The sequence below is a fragment of the Bombus pascuorum genome, chromosome 4 (genome assembly GCF_905332965.1).
Source record: "Bombus pascuorum chromosome 4, iyBomPasc1.1, whole genome shotgun sequence".
Lineage (NCBI taxonomy): Eukaryota > Metazoa > Arthropoda > Insecta > Hymenoptera > Apidae > Bombus > Bombus pascuorum.
The window spans coordinates 9,547,629-9,564,125 of NC_083491.1; the positions used below are offsets into that span (position 1 = coordinate 9,547,629).

Below are 16,497 nucleotides of genomic sequence, written 5' to 3' on the forward strand. Positions count from 1 at the left end.
ATGCATTTATAGGAAATTTAAATTACAAAAGTACATAGAATACACACAATGTGCAGGAATACAAAATGCAACCACTGCTATAGTATTTAGAATGTTACGATATTTTCTTGATTCCCTTATCTTTCAATTAATCTTTTAACGCAAAAATCTTTTGTAAAAATTTTTGGACATAAATGAACTTATACAGGAATTATCATTGAAAAAGATTTAATCCTTTCTCCATAATATAATATATTATTTCGTTCTTAATTGATTCGAAATCCTATCGCAGCCTCATAAAACATTCCTTTATCAATCGCGTTATTTTAATGGTTTTAATGACTTCTTTTCATTTATTTTAGTGCAATATGGATTATATACGTATTTTGTAGGCGGATTCAATATAAAATCGTCCAAATTTATTACAAGGGCATTAGGACTGAAATCGATTTCTGAATTAATACCATTTCCATATATTATTTTCTCATTTGTAATTTTTCTAGCAAAAGATTCAACAAAATCAATAATTCCTGCAATCTGAAATTTTGAACTAATTTTCTCTAAGACGTTCCTGTATTATTTTATTAAATGCTTGGAGTTATCCATTCCTAGTTTCAATTCAAATATTTGTTCATCTTATGAAAGATTTGTTAAATAATGATTAACTTTACAAACCATGAAGAGCATTTTTATTTTCCTTACGAACTATCAAATTATATAACTTGTATCCCTAATATTAATAATTTCCACTAATAGCAAATATTTCACTAGCAACTCTTTTGATTTCTACTCTTATTTACGCAAACACTATTAACTCCTTAAACTTATTAAAGGCTCGATTAAAATCTCCTAAACATTTTTGCATAGTAAAATCCCACATTTGTTATTATAATCTCCGTTCTAATAAAAATGGATCTCTCCATTTAACTAACTACGCAAAATAAATCTCGGGAACGCCATCAAGATTCTCAGGGATACCATCGGTCATTCTAGGTTGGATGTTGAAAAAGGTCCACGTATAATATCCTCGATAGCTTTCTACGTCATCCGAGATGATTCAGCATAGCTAGGTATCCTCATCCGTTACCTTCGATCCCGATTAGTTTTCAGCTCGCTGTGAATATCAGCGTTGATCCACGTCGCGGAATCCGCGTGCTGTGTATGCGTGCTGGCTCGTGAGAAGAGGCCGGGGAAACGAGGATACACCTGCTGGAGCCAATGAATTATGGCCATTGCTGATGCATCGTTTGCAGCTTCAAGTGCAGCCAGCGCGACGAGCGCCGGTCATCAAAACAAGTCCTGTCACTGTCTCGTCGATACTCCATTAAGCGTGATATCGTCCAGCTTCTATCAGATAATTTCTGGCTGCATACTATTGCTTTATTCTATCTGCATAGCGATAGTGTTAGATCTATTCCAAGAAGGATTAAGTACATGTACAATATGCATATCGATTTATGGCGTGCTAAAGGAATGGTATACTATATACCTCCAACATCGACGGAGATACGTTAATTCGAATATTTCAACCATATAAAAGATCGTCGACTTTGGGGTTTCTGAAAAGAATTTGCTGTAACAGTGAAATATTTCTTAGAACAGGATTATAATAGAAATAACAGAAATATCACTGTTGTACTTGTTTTACTTGATGCTTAAGGAGAAAATTAATAATATTCATAAAAGATATTTTATTAGAAGCGCTGAGAAATCGAAACTAGAAAAATTGTAAAAGAAAAGAAATTTGTTCGTAGGTAGATGATCGAATTATTAACAATCTACAATTTCAAACTTTCTGTTTCAAATCACTTTTCCGAGAACTTTACTTTTCGTAGTTAGATACATACATATATCATTCTTCCTGGCAAACTGAAAGTCCTGTTTGACTTGTATATTTGCAACTTTAAGTTAGTGGTTTCTGCAAACTGCACGTGGTTAATGTATACATTTCATTCGTAAAAAAAACGTACACTGTCTATAAGAAAAGTGGATTAATAAATTTTTGTATAACAATGTGCATCTTGGGCGTTGTATTTTGTACTTGTTATAGGTAAGTAAAAGAAATTTAAAATGTAAGCAGATTTCACAGCCGTCTTTAGATAGTTTGTTAGTTCGATTGATCTTTTTAAACCTTTTTCATATATTACGTGCTGACTTTAATAGGATGTATCGGTAAGTATGCTAGTCTTCCTAGTAGATTTCTCCTCAATCACGAAAGAAAATTAAGAGGTAGCTATAAAGTCGAATTATAAATCTCAATGTTTTTGTCTCGTAAGAATTTGGAGCGCATCCAGAAGTGCTCAGGGTAATTAACTAGTCTCTCGGGGCAAGCAGTTATATTCATTTCCAAATTTTATAATAATTAGATGTAAAATAATGTCTCCAAATTTATATGTTGATGCTGCAACGAATACTAATCTTGTGATTTAAAATATATTCGATTAAGCATGAAATAATAGAATATTGGAGACTGAATATTTATGTGACTTGGCTTATTTTAAATAAATGCATCATTTTTAGAAAGATAAACCAGAAAAATAGCTAGAAAAATAATTGTGACATACTTGTGGAAGTTTGCATCTTGTTCTTCAATTGTTTCTAAACTAGAACTGAATACACTTTGAGATAATTAACCAATATATAAATAGTAGGCAAACACTGTTTATTCTTACTATACAAGTAACATGCTTATACTTCTTCAAAATGTCCCCAAGTTTATGCACAGGACCTGAATCGTTTTGCGTTGGAAATCCATACATACGAGGCTTATTAAAAATGAAAAGACAAAACACATTACGATCCAATTCGTACAACCGTGATCAATGAACTGTGCTTAACGCCCGATTCAAGGCTTAATGGATTCCGCAGCTCGTATCGGATACCGATATCCACTTGAAAGCGATTCGAACGACGTGCAATTCATAAAAAATTCCAAGTGCACGTGTCCTCGGGTAATGCGTGAAATGAATTACAGAAGACAAAAATAAAATGCAAAGGGAAGGTTGACGTACAGAATGTTAACGTCGATTCCGCGGAACATTGCAACGAAGCAGTTTCAAAACGAGCATTAACTTCGAAGATATATTGGCGGAACTCCGGTAGCGTTTTATTGCAAAATATATCGCGATGAATCGCAGATGTGTAAATAATTAAAACGCGTGTACCCGGTAAACAGAAACGTTCGAAGGTGTAATTCTGGCATCGTGTAATGCAACACAGCTGTCAACCATTGATTTGTTTATAGCTGAGGTGAGCATTTGCTTTTGTACGGACAATGTATAGCTGTGCCAATTTCATATGGCTCCAATTTATTCTTACCGCTCAGACATACAACATTCATTACCAGTACGAAACGCTGTCAAAAGATGAATGAAAATTAACACGTTGTTCGTAGTTGTCGTACGAACACCACCATCAAGGCCAAAACATTTTGTCCGTGATCGAATCATATATATATATATATATATATATATATATGAACTGCACAACGTTGTACATGAAATTCTATTATAATTTGAAAATGATGGGCAAGGACAATGGTACTCAATATCAAATGATTACCTCCTTTCAATATAGTTTAGTTTCGTGTTTCTTTCTGGATGTGATAATCTGTGTGATGGAAGAGATGTATGTACTTTTAATAAACTTTATTGTTTTTGCTTCTTTCTCGCGCCGTCTTTTAATTTGAAATGAATCTATATGTTGATTAGTTTTCTGTATAATATCCTTTGTAACTTATAATTACCTTCCAGTAATTTTGTAATTAGATTATTATTAATATTCGTAGAATGTTATTGAATCTTTCTTCTTGACGAAAAGTTATATAAAAATTCAAATAAATTGTCAATCTACCTAAAGAAGATTTTTTGACGAAATTTTTCAACGAAAAAGATGGTATTTAAACAGACGTTTGTGTCACCGTATGAATATTACAGGTACATTTATTATTTGATATATTTTTGTATGCTATCCGAATTTTGTGCATTTTTAACTGTGAAATATTCCATAAAAGAAGATTCATAGAAGCCTTAATCGTTTTTTCAAAAAGTAAATGATTAACTCGAATAACGAATACGAGCACCACGTAACAGCAAACGATTTATATTGATCTCTGCAACTATAACACTTTTGTCGCGTGGATTTTTAAATTATTCAACGTTCTTTAGAATACACGCCACTCGAAAACATATCACTTGCTGAAATACCACATTTCGAACGAATATTTCGGTCGTGGTGCTTTTCAATAACTGAAACTGCGGTTTGAAAGCTCTTCGTACTAAATTATAAAATCTTCACATCATAACAAAATATCCTGTTATATTCAGTTGGAAACGACCAGCAAAGCAATCGTTCTGGTAGCTGAAAAATTCGATTGTACGCACCGTCAATCCCCCAATTAGTCGTGGTATCGTTTCGACATGTGTAGGATAATATAATTTGTTTAACGAACGTGCGCTCTTATGCCACTTTAGATTTTCCACGAACCAATGATACAGATTATTATATTTTATCTCTGTAGCTTACTACATTTTATATGTATTCCACGTGCATATTAAAAAAAAGGTAATAATGTCATCTATATTTATTTACACTAAAATAGATAAAACGAGAGAACTAATTTTTATAGAGAGATAATACTCCTAATTAATACATTTCTAAATTATTTTTCAAAGCTGTATTTTCTAGTAGTCGAGCCGGTAAAACGTGTTCGTAATCGACATTTCGGATCATTGAGTTCCACGCAGACAATTAGCAAGTTCACTGTGGCTTCGATTACATCCTATAGGGAGTTTCTATATTGAACCATAAAAGACTGTGACGTAAACTGAGATAATGGGCCGACTTGGTTCACTTAAGACACGGGCAACTTACGACGCGTGTTCATGGGCAAATAGTACAGGCGACTCGTAACACTTGCAACCGAAGGGTTCAAGTACGGTCCAATTTATGTGTGTGCCATATTACCGGCGACGTGTTACGACCCGGAAGGCCACAATACAAGACGACACGTCTATAAGCTTCGACCAAACTTGCCCGTAACACTTTAAATTACATATGACTTGGCATATTCCAAAGTGTCAAACGCTCGTTGAATGTTATTACGGTAATTCTCTCAGTCGAGTATGGTCCGGTTAATTTTGTTAGTTGCTTAGTGATCGTCCTGTAAACTTGTCTTATTGGGTTTGTACAAGTTTGTTCACGATGAGATTCTTTTATAAATTATGTGTTATTTATATTAGTGCTCAGAGACTATTGAATTTTTACGAATTGAACTTTTTGTTCCATTATCATACTTTCGTTATTATGATCTGTCCTCATTATTATTACATTTCATTACCATATTTACTATTTTCGATTAGAATTTCATATATTGTAACGAAATTTTAGTTAGCGTTTTGATGAAGTGAACTCAAGGTCGAGCGAATCTATTTATTATAGGTATTTAAAATTCAACTCCAATCATGCGAACCAAAAGTGATTAATAATGAGAAAAATTGATGAATTATTGTATAATTCGTCTTAAAATGTATTATATGCTTCGTGGTGATGTAGATTGCTTCAATTAAAAGCCAATAAAAATTTCATTATTTTAAATTCTAAAATATTACGTTACATAATCGACAAATCTACTTTTACTGGCAAAGATATAGTAACTTACACATTAATTCAATACATCCAAATATATAGAAAGTACATAGACGTTACTAAATCGAACTTGTCTTTATATATTTCAAGGAAACGATGTTCTTGAAAGACCGAATCGATTGATATTCGCAGTTACGTATTAAAACTTTCCAGAAATGAGGGAACTATTGTAGAACCTCTAACAATACTTGTAAATCAGCTACGATCTACTTTTATACAAGTTTAAAAATAACTTGAAAGAAGAACATAAAAGAGAATCCTCCATAGTATAAAGTAAAATTAGATCCCTTTCGATATGTAGTCAGTGAACATTATTAAACGCGATCCGTGAATCAATCAGGTTGATTCTTGCCATCCAAAAGAGCTGCTCTTCTTTTGGCCCGTATCCATTTTGCGTCGGTACTCGAAAAAGCAAGGAGTTCAATCTCCTATCGATGCGACTCGATGGCGGAAACGGATGATTGCTTCCGAAACATCGCACTATTTTCCAAGTTTCTTCACTGCAGGTCGAAGATAAAGGAATCCAAAAAACGAATTATGTACGAAATTATTTTTGAATACCGTCACAAACGAAAATTGTTCTCCACGCAGATATTCCTTTAATCGCTATTTTTTATTAATTAATACTTGTTGAAAAACATTATTTTGAACCATTTAATAATAGCTTAACGTTTGTAAAATTTCATTTATCCAATTATCTAAGTATACACATGTATAGACATACTTTGTTTTCAAATATATCGATTCGGTTTGCTTCAGGATATATTGCTAATAAAATTCTTTTTCTTTCGCGTATGAATCAATCGTGTATTAAATTTCGATTGTTCTTCTTTTATATTCTTTCGAAACTGTCTGTCTGTCTGATAAAGGAAAAAATAGAATATTCGCCAAAAAAAGCTTTGTATTACCATGATTGATTACGTTTCAACTTTCTGTGCCGTATCACTTTCAAAAAGCTTGTAAGTTCGTGAAACGTTACTCCTGAAAATGTATATTATACCTTGCTAAATTCGTTCATTATACCACGCTTTCATTTTGTCGAAATAATTCTCTATTAATAATATATTATATACCGTTACCCATATTTCAATTCCTGCATATTAACAATAGTTGCGATTGGTCTACATAGAATAAATGATTATACAGGATTGTATTGTCAGAGGAAAATTATTAGAAACATTGAAAACTGTAAGATTTATTATATTCTCGTGATTTGCTCATCTAAATAACTTTTATGAGATGCAAGATAAAGTCGAAATGAATAATGAATAATTATTTAATGTATACATATACACCAATATATGTACATTAATACACAACTACTTTTCAAACACACTATTAATATAAAAATATAAAGCCAAAGTAATAATAAAATAAAATAAAAAATAAAAATAAAATAAACATTATACAAATGAATAGGAACCTAATACAAAGCGAATGCTAAAGCTATTCATAAAATCGATCGGATCCGTGAGAAAGGAATCTCGAGTTTATGAATAATTATTAATTCTAGCCTAGCGCTCCATCTCATGAACAAGAATAACAGAAACAACGGATTGCATTCAATTCAATTGACTTGAGTAGACAAATTCGCCACAGGGTTTGCAGAACGTACAGTTCCAGTCATGTCGCTTCTCCTCAAGCTCTCAGAGGGTGGAGAACTTCAAACTTCCCTTCTGTCTTGTTTCGCGTGCGTCCTATCCAGCTACTTGCCCCTTTCTGCGACAACAATCCTTTATATGTTGCTTGCTCAATGCTATTATTACGTCCTTCCATCTAACGTTTCACGTTCACGTTCGAATATTTGGTTCTGTGTGATTATATTTTGTTTAATCCAATTGCCCTATTGTTATCCGCCTCGTAATTTTGGAATCTTTGCAGATGAGTGGATGAGTGGTCACATCTGGGCGAGTTTCTATCATTAATTTTCACTATATGTATAAATACACACCTTTCATCCTTTCACGCGAGAATTATTCTTAATCGTTTCTTCTCACGAGTATCATCGTTAATATCAGATATGTATCATTTACTTCTTTGATTATTTATTATCGCGTGCTGTGAATAAGGGAAAATTGGGCAAGGAAGGGTGAAATGAGACGAAGAAAAATGTGGGTAAATGTTCTTGATCTTTTGGTAAATCGGGGTGGAAGATCATTTGTAGAATACGTGATAAATAGAAAAATGATTATTTGATAACAGATTTGTTCACAGATTGAAGAGATGAACTGTTGAATTATTTTTTATCAGTACATTTTGGATTCTTATGTAAATTTATATTTTTATGAACACGCTTATTTTCGTCTCTGACTGTGTATTCGTAAACTAAGAGAATACACTTTCTTACTCCGTGTAGATATTTATGCAGTCGAAAGGATTCAGAATACTTATATTTATTTAGACGCGTATCGATTTGTTAGCGAAATAAGATTAAATTGAATTTATATCAAACATCGCTGGAGATGAAACAAATAAATTTCGACAAAGGATAACAAAACAATTCAAAGCATAACAATCTCTAATAATGTCATTATACTGTGTAATAATGTCTTGGTTTGTTTTATTGCAATTTATATATCTAATAGATTAATTTATTAAAATTATAGGGCTTCACTTCTTGAAATCAGTATCGTATTATATTTCCAAAGTTTACATCGAGCATTTAATTGGAATTAATATCGAATTTCGTTAGATTTCTCGCAAATGTAACAGATCAATATATTCCTCTTTGTAATTCGGCCCACTGTTAACTCAGTTTCTGTTTCGACCGTGTTATTTATTAATTATAGATAACTGGCACAGCTTTAAACATCAAAGCGTTAAAAATATCTATGACTAATCGACGTATATAAGGTGTAACCAAAAATATCGCAAAAATAAATTAAAAGTGTAAAATAAAATTTATTCATCCAAATCATAGTTTTCGAGTAGATCAATTTTAAGAATCTACTGCAAGCATACGTACTCGCATACCTATGACTTCATTCGTAAAATAAAATATTATTTATAAAATTTTTTTTAGATTTTCTTTAGTAGGTAAACTGTGCAAGCACGTAATTAAAATTTGATTTTTTCAATAATCAATTTTCGACGGACGAACGAACTTATTTCATATTTTTTATTTAGTTCTGCTTAAGTAATCACCTTTCGTCCTCTCGCGTAATACTTTCGACTTGTATAATTTAAATATTTAAAAAAATTGGAGTTTTTATCGTCAACTAATTAACAAAAATAATAATGTTTAATTTCTGTTTTCTGAATATTCCTATCTTATGTACAACCGTTACAGTAACAGGTTAAAAATAAATAGCAAAACTCGAATTCTCTCAAGTAACTGTAGTTTGTGTAAAATCAACTTATAGCTCAAGGCCATTGAAGGATAAATTCCACCATAACACTGTCACTGCATCTCTTGTGTTTACACAGCACGTTTGATCTACCCCATTGTTTGTTTTAAAGGCAGAAAGCGCAAACCTGCAGACACAGGCTCTTTGTCTCAAATGTAACTGAATACAGTTGAAACACGTAACGAGATTGTAAAAGAGAAAATTACTTCGGATGTTCACAATCGACAAAATCTCTTTGACCGGTATTGTGATGTTGCATCTGTTTCGGATCCACACAATGAATACATGGAGTATTTACAAATTATCCTCATTTTCGTGGTACCTTGATATTGATTAATTAAATGCAAATATACTCAGTTTATATTGTCTATAATGTTCTTTTCTATCGTTTCTAACATTTTGACTACAACAATTTTAAGAATATCCTGTTTACGATATTTCTTCCATTACTCAAACTACTTTGATATAATTTTAAGAATATGACATCGATCAAACGATGCTTACTATCTAAATCTGAGTAAATATATTTTTATCCAATTATTTCCAACTATAATACGTTCTATTTAATTTTATAAATAATATATAAAATCCAAACAAGTATTTCATATGTATATACTAAACGTTATTACAACGCTGAAGATCTTAAATCGCGAATTTTCATCCACGTTCATTGAACGTCGCTTGCAGATACAATTTTCAAGACAATTTTGCAAGCGATAAACGTCAGATGCAAGCACTCACGGCATATCTCTCAAGAGGTGTGCAATTGCCCCTGTACATCCACACCCGTCCCATCATGACACATAAAGTGTGTAGTATCTTACGTGAATTTCGTTATTGATTGCTTTAAACGCTTAAATGATTTCCTCTGATGAGTATCTAATCCATCATAATGCTGATAGCTTCAGAGCTGAATGAGTCTATGCCAGAATTCCGATTTAAATAGCTTCCTGAAGGCAAGAAATAGTTTCAAAAAGTCTAAATATTAGGAACGATTTATTTAAAAACTTAAAAATCATCCAAAACTCTTCGTTAATCATTCCTGCAGTAGAAACTCTTATATTTCAACCTACAGTATTCAAATTACTCTAAATCAAACTTTCTATCACCCGAACGTAATATCTGCTGATAACTGATGACTTTTTCTATCGCGAATACCATTATTATATGCGTTATAGCATAAATACTAAATGATACGCCAGTTGATATTCCCTTTAAAATGTTAATTAACAACATATTCCGGTTTCTTATTCCGTAACATTCCCAAAGTCTCAGAAATATAAAACCAACCACGTACTTAGCATATTAATTTACAATACATTCGTATCTTTTCTCCATCGGCATTTCTAAACTCAGGGAAATGTAACGCGAAAGGAAACATATACTTAAGGTGCTAATTCACATTTACGGTCCTTTTTATCGTTGGCGACTTGTTCTCGAAGGTCTATTTCGGAGAAGCAAACAGAGAAACACAACAGGAGCTGTCGTTCGATGGAACGGTGTTTCGTATCCGTCGCAAACGAGTACTCGCTAGGAGAAGTTTCGCGAGCAAGAAGTGCACGCCGACTTCCTGCGCCGCACCGAATCGGAAGCTCCCACAACCGACTGCATTCCGTAGTTCTTTTTCCTAACATAGACGCCGAGTTTCGACCGGCACTGAATCGCCCGGGTATGTTTTGCGCGGCTTTGCGATTTCGAACTACTTTAGATTTGGCAGACCCGGCTATGCCGAACGCAACTTCCAAGACCGCGAAACTTAGGAACAAAAGGTATTGCGAATTTTTCGGTATTGCGTGCCTTTCATACGGAAGAACTGTTACGCTTCCTTTGTACGATATTACTCCGTGGATTCTCCGTTCGAACTATTATGTGTTCTTAGACTTTTCTTTACGTGTAGATACATTTGCTCTCCTATGTATCGAAACAAAGTGATTCAAATGATTTCGATACTACGGATCATTTTCAACTAACTTCCTTTGATTGCAGTTTTCAAGTAACATTTCTATGTTACGTATCTTAATTATTTATACTATAGCTATATTAATCCTGAGTAAAGATCTAGGAAATGGAAGGTAAAACGAAGTTTGAATAATAGAACACCTACTTCCCTGATATGAAATTTCATTTATTCAAACAGAGATGAAGAAAATTCTGGGCAAGTGTCGTCGTAAAGTATGTAATTAGGCGTATGTTTCTCTTTCGTGGTTTTTAAAAATATTAGTTTTCTTACATAAGTATATCTAAATATTATATTATAAAGATATTAGCAAATATCATTATTCTAAAATATAGAAGCAAAGTTTTCTTATCCCACTGTGAGAGATTAAAATCGCAGATTAAAATTAATTTTATATATCGGATAAATATTTAAGTAAAAAGAAAGAAAGAATAAATTAATCGAAAGCTTGAATTTGTCTGATAAATCTATAAAATTATGCTTTAAACTGCAGCAGTTTTACAATCGAGTATGCTTCCCTTCGACAGTACTCCTGTTAAAAGATCAGTTCGTCGCATTTAAGCTGCGTTTATTGCTTCCCTCGTTCCCGTGGCTTGTAGCTAAAGTGGAGAGCCCCGAAGGACAAAGACAAACTTTAATTCGTCGTCTCGTTAAGCAACTTATCAAAGTGCATGAAGCACCAGCCAACACGATAAAATAATTGTTCCGGGTTAATGTCTAACGACCTTTCTAGACAGCATCATCTCGAGCAGAAATACGAGCGACTTCGTTGGTTAGTCGCGGTGTCGTCGCTACTTTGTCTTTGTGTAAAAGGTCCAAACGAGGAATTGTTCGGATGTTTCTCTCGACAACGAAGAAGAAAGGGAATAATTGTGAATCGTTTATAATATAAGTCGACGACGCGACGTCGTTGTGGCTCGTTCCACGCCGAGGCATTTATTTCTCTCTTCCTCACTCCTCTTCGCGTGTTCATCTATGTTGCTACGTACAATTACTTTGCACGATAATTTTTCAAACGGCGGACATCAAATTCAACGGGAACGAAAATTTTTGAATTGGCTATGACCTTAATGCGAACACCGTTATATGGATAATTAGTAAACTCAACGTACCGAAACCACCGGCTTTGAGAATTCCACGAGCATAATTACTCTGCTTGTACGTCCGACGTATTTTGCAGGAAGCCTGATAATGTGGCTATTATACGTAGTGTCCACCAAAACCGCCAATGTTACGAGATTCTTTTGTTAATTTGCCAACAGAATGAGAGGTTTGCGTTGAAAATTCTGAAATTATCTTGCTTTTTCAATCGCACGTGGGCAATTATAAATATGTTTACGATCAGTGTCGAGTTATCAATCGATTAACGTATTGTATTTGATTAATTAACTTTTCGTATCACATTGGTATTATTACCGAGTCATCGACAGTGAGAAGATTCTCACATAGTTCTTATTAATATATAATTGGTCGATTAGAAACTAATGTTTCCTACTGAAATTATTTCTAAGAAGTCTGATTAATTTAACCAGTTTGTATAGTGTAGCCCCAAGTAGTATAAGTCAAACCACGAATTACCATCCATTGATTTATATTACCGTATGCTTATGCTGCTTACATCTCCAATACATTCGTCCATTGTGGCTGTAAGTAGTGTAAATCAAGACCTACACTGCTGTTTACTATTTTATTTTACAGTACACATCGGTGAATATCGACTTATACTACTTCAACCTACAATAGATTACGTATACAAGTCCAAGTAGTATAAGTCAATATACGTCAATGTATATAGTATATGCACATGTATACAATGTATACGGGACCACCACTGTTAATTGACCTGTACTACTGTATACGTTAACGCGAACCGTCCTGTATTATCTAGACTCGCAATTAAACTAAAAGCAATAGAAATAACGTGCACAACGTAAATAACGCAGACCACAATCGATTTTCCAAGAAACAGAATCACCAAATTTCTACGATAAATTAATTCACCTTATATTACATCTTGCGTGCCAAGTAACTGAACGAAGACAAAAGACTCTTTCTCACCTTGATAGTTAAAGGAACATGGAAACATATATTACGGAAGTATCTCGGGAGGAAGTTATTTCCTTTGTAATAATAATAACGATGATGTTATTAAGGGAACGAAGTGTCGGGTAAAACGCAATGTACGCGAGCCGCTCATATTCAGTCATTATTTGCGCTCGGCATTTTGCCAGTAACAATGAAAAGCATCTCGAAGTTGCGTAACTCTCGTCTACGGGAAATGAGAATCCATAGACTTATTATGCATGGTACTAATACCGTTGTTCGAACGATATTCGAAAGCTCGGCTGAATAAATAGTCTCGCGGCAGCGAATTCGCCACGGATAATGTCCGACTCGTTATTTTCCATCCTGCCATCGGTCAAACTCTCTATTTGTAATAACGGAAATTCTTTCCTTTCCCGGTTATGAATCGAACTTTCTTTTCCGAGACCTGCATCCAAAGATTACTTCTCGTCGAATCGCGGAACATTCCCGCGTATCCGCTTTGGTGCACGCAGCGTTATTCGCCAAGTTGCAAACTAATCGGTGTCAACATGGAAAACAATCCCTCTTGATGGCTCGCATTATACCGAGTACGGTCCGGTTACGGTCATTGAAATATCTTTGAAACTTTGAGAATCGAAGTTTCGTTACTGAAGAGCGTTGTGCTGTGTAAGAAAGATTTTATGGGAGTAATTTATCGATTTTAGATGGGAGGGGAGCAAGTTATTGATAGCCTGGTTTTGCAGGTTATTCGTACGTAACATATTCAGAAACTTTGTTCTAACCCTTTTACTATTTTAGTATAGCACGAACCACTCGCGAAATGTATACACTATTATATAGTTGCTTCTTACAACTGGAAGAATCTGAACTTTTTTCTCAATGTAATTTAAATTTCACTGTTTCATTCTAATTTAATTACATGATTATACAATATTTTAGAATGATTTTTTACTGTTATAATTTTTATACGGAGGATACAAATATATAATTGGCACGAACTATTATCTCTTACAACGAATATAGTATTCGGATAGATTAAATATTTTAAAGTAATGTAAGAAAATTTAAAGTGGTGTTTTTAACGTGTATTTTTCAACAAGAATTTTTCTTTTTAAAGTAATGACTATTCTTAATTTTTCAAACGACTGTATTCTTTGAATATCTTGTGCATAAAAGTATTCAAAGAATTCAAGAGTCGTTCAAATTTATTTTTATTTCAAAATTCTTATTTTAAGAACCTAAAATCATGTGGCAAAAGTAATATATAAGAACACGATAAAACGAGGTAAAAACATCAAAACAGTAATTACATACCAAAACACGTAGATTATTTGTAAACGCATATGTATGAATTCTTGAAACGTTGATTTCCCAGTAATTACGTACAAAGATATTGATGAGGAGTTGAAGAGATTTAAATCTCGATCACGTCTCTGTTAAGGTGCAAGTAAGTTTGATACAGTTCTAGTTCAAATTATTTAAGCTGTGTTAGAGATTCATTAACCTTAATGATACATAGGTTACGGCATCGCTACCTGAATTTGATCGGTTGAATCTCGATTGGATAGTCGATCAAGAGAGTTAAACTTTCATTTAAATTAGGTCTATCATTACAGGGATTATACGGCACGTAATTACAAGTACGTCGTCAGTGTTTAGAAATGAAACTTACTACGAAAATTCATCAGGGACAAAATTTTGTTAATATCATCTTAAAGTCATCCATAACACCAACATTTTCTAAACGCATGTTTCAACTTGAAACATTATAATCTCACATTTGACGATGATGATATTTTCTCTAATGGAACTCGTCACTTACCACCCATAAAAATCCAAGAATTTTTAACAATCCCTAATGAAGAATATGTGTATAAATTAATAATTACCAACAAAAGAGATAAAGAACAAAAAATTCTCCAACATTTTATCGAAGTTTTGCATTGAAGAGAAAGAAATTTCCTTTACAACAATTTAACATTACAGTGCAATTAACGTGATTCGTACATTCAGCGTTCCGCATCTGTATGAATGTTTAACGAGACAAGAAAAATTTGAAATCTCGGGCGAATTCATTGTTGACATCGTCGTGGCGTAGATGTGCGTACTGTTTTTTCGATGGATCATAAAAGCTAGGCCAAAAAAAAAAACCAAGCCCTAGCTAACCAAGCGACCCAAATGTCCCGGCTACCGTAAAGAGGTATCGTTCTCTGAAATAGCGGCATTTCACTTTTCGCTACATGCACGCGGTCAGACTGGAGAAAAAAGGAGAGAGTTACAAAAAGACGAGAAAAAAGTAGAGAAACGCGCATAGACACAGATAGCGTAGCGTTTCAACGCCACGATCGTATTCTAAATTAAAAATTGGACACGTTTCTGGACAATAAAGCAATTCAACGTTAGGAGCCTGTGATGAGATTTTATCTGGATATTTTATTAACCGAAAAATTAATAGAGTAGAAAGCACAGATATAAAAGGTGCTTAATACATAATATAAAAAAGAGGCGAAATTTTGTTAAAATTTTTACAAAGACGTGTTCCTTATTTTAATATCCGTGTTTCGTTGCAATGGTAAAGTTACATACATTTTCAGCTTCATTTTTAGTTTGCTTGATTTACAAGTTTGATTTTTCAATGCGAAAAAACAACAGATGAGTTTCCTCTTCGTTGAAGGTTCGTTTCCTGATACTCGCCCTTCATTGTTCATGTTCGAAAATATTTCCGATATTTTTTGAATGTCATTGAATTATACGATAAATCAGTCCGTATTTTCCCTGCAATTGTCGGAAAAGTTCGTATATATTTTTAACCATAATAATATATTAAAATAAATAATATACTGAAACAAAATTTATTTCAAAATTTAAAATGAAATTCACTTATTACAAATTTGATTTCAATATACTGTCGATATAGAGAAGAACACGATAAATCAAATTTGTCATTTTTTTCAAATTCAATTGCTAATTAATCCTATATTTCCAAAATTATCAATTTATTTGATCTTGAGATCAAACATGCATTTTTCCACCCTTTTCATGATTTAGAAAATATTGCTTGCTACGATATTAAAATATTGAAAAACATTAAAATATTGAAGATATTCAAATATTTGCCGTAACTTAATTACACGTTTAACTAAATCCAACAAATTATTACCACTCTTCCAACTATTTTATATTCAAATATTCTTTCAACCTATAAAGTGACATAAAAATAGAAAAATCACCGAAAATGTATTTATGCATATCTTTTTCCTCTTATCTTCATCCACCTTCCATTTTGATTTTCTCAGTTTCAATTTTAAACTTTACCCAGCGGTTGGTCTGGTGTTAATAAAAATCGACTAAAGTGTTCAGATACTTACAAGCAGTAGCGTACATCCGCTTTAAGTGTTTCTTCAAGACGTGCGCATCGCCGACTTTGTAATTGGATCTCGTCTGACTTTATAAATGTCGCGAATAATTGGTCGGTCTGAGGGAACCCGCGCCTTTTCGAAAATCTCGTTAGGCAGAAACCGC

General features: G+C 33.3%; 1 long non-coding RNA gene across 1 annotated transcript in view; it reads right to left on the bottom strand.

The window, feature by feature from the left end:
- Positions 1-1,490: 1,490 nt before the first annotated feature.
- LOC132905989 (uncharacterized) overlaps positions 1,491-16,497 on the bottom strand; it is a 74,396-nt gene continuing 59,389 nt past the window's right edge. The window contains exon 4 of the long non-coding RNA XR_009657908.1: positions 1,491-1,538. This is a non-coding gene — a long non-coding RNA (uncharacterized LOC132905989). The remainder of the gene's footprint in view (positions 1,539-16,497) is intronic.